The sequence below is a fragment of the Branchiostoma belcheri genome, unplaced genomic scaffold, assembly GCF_001625305.1.
Source record: "Branchiostoma belcheri isolate BF01 breed outbred unplaced genomic scaffold, Haploidv18h27 scaffold107, whole genome shotgun sequence".
Classification (NCBI taxonomy): Eukaryota; Metazoa; Chordata; class Leptocardii; order Amphioxiformes; family Branchiostomatidae; genus Branchiostoma; species Branchiostoma belcheri.
In genome coordinates this window covers 293,859-295,513 of record NW_017802458.1, presented here as the reverse complement: position 1 = coordinate 295,513, position 1,655 = coordinate 293,859, and the positions used below count along the sequence as shown (strand labels likewise).

Here is a 1,655-nt window from a genome sequence, read left to right as displayed (position 1 = left end):
AGCATCTAGGTAAATTTGATAGCCCTTACCTACATATGCATTTTGCAATAAAAATTTCATTCATACGAAGGCCCATAAGTACACTTAGTATTTTTTATTCCACTTTTCTTTTCTATGGGTACTTTGTATTTTCTATGGGTACTTTGTATTTTCTATGGGTTACTTTTATTTTCTATGGGTACTTGTTTTTTTCTGTGTGTACTTTTATTTTCTATGGGTACTTTGTATTTTCTATGGGTTACTTTTATTTTCTATGGGTACTTTTATTTTCTATGGGTTACTTTTATTTTCTATGGGTAGTTGTTTGTTTCTGTGTGTACTTTTATTTTCTATGGGGTACTTTGTATTTTCTATGGGTTACTTTTATTTATGGGTTACTTTTATTTTCTATGGGTTACTTTTATTTTCTATGGGTACTTTTATTTTCTGTGGACACTTTTATTTTCTATGGGTACTTTCATTTTCTATGGACACTTTTAGTTTCTATGGGTACTTGTTTTTTTCTGTGTGTACTTCCATTTCCTATGGGTACTTTTATTTTCTATGGACCTGTTTAATGGTAGACCGAACCAAACAAAAAATAGTAACCCAATGAAGGGCGCACAAAACGATAAATCGTACAAGACGATAAAAATACCGCTCTACCCGGCGAGATCACTGAGACCCCACCAGGTCAGCATACCGGAGTACACACAGACACGTCTGTGTGTACTTCGCGAAGTTCTTCAGTGGCTGGCGAAGCGACATTCACTTTGTTTTCATGTGGATACTCCCATTTTTATTATGGGCGGCATATTTCTGTTTACCATTCTAGGCAACTAAATTCACTTTGAAGCTATTAAAACATAATATACGTAACACCTTAAGAAAAAGTAGTTTGTTTTGCATGCAATGAACCACACGTTTATTAATTAAGAGTATTAAATAGTGATTATTACATCCTGGCATAGATTATGTTAATGCAATGCAGGACCATACTATTTTCGGGGATGCTAGGACATATTGTTCAGACTGCCGTCAACATTTCCGTAGCGATATATGGTAAATCACTTCCTCGCTGGGAGTATAACCCATAGAAAATACAAAGTACCCATAGAAAATACAAAGTACCCATAGAAAATAAAAGTGGAATAAAAAATACTAAGTGTACTTATGGGCCACCGTAGTACATGGTCGTACCACCCAGTGCTATCTCTGTGAGGGAGCGGAGTAAACACTAAATGATTCAGCAGTGTGACGTGTTTGTACCACCCGGTACAATCCCAGAGTTGCACCAAACACGGCGTGTTGGGCGGCGCTGAGAGGAAGGCAGCTGCAGCGCACGGTGAGTTATCGTTGTCAGCATCACCAGCTTATTGTTTTTAGTCAATACAATGTAATGATATCAGCTAAATAGCTGGACCATGATATTTTAGGAGCTGCCACTCCAACTCGACCGGAAAGCTTTCTATGTTGTATCTAGAATCAGGCATTGCGCATTAGCGTCCAATGGCCGAGTGGTTGGGAGGCCAAATTAGTGTAATTTTAATTTTAAAGTAAACTAGAATTCCGAGACCTCATACCTCCATGAAATATGATCTTGATATGTAAATGTAAATTTCTTCTTTAATTGTTCAAATGACCTCTGCATTAACATGATATATGCATCGTGATGT

The 1,655-nt window shown here is 36.9% G+C and overlaps 1 protein-coding gene across 1 annotated transcript in view; it reads left to right on the top strand.

Moving 5' to 3' along the window:
• Positions 1 to 1,655, top strand: part of LOC109479888 (serine/threonine-protein phosphatase 6 regulatory ankyrin repeat subunit B-like) — a 27,875-nt gene that overhangs the window by 19,936 nt on the left and 6,284 nt on the right. The gene's annotated exons all lie outside the window — the stretch shown is intronic.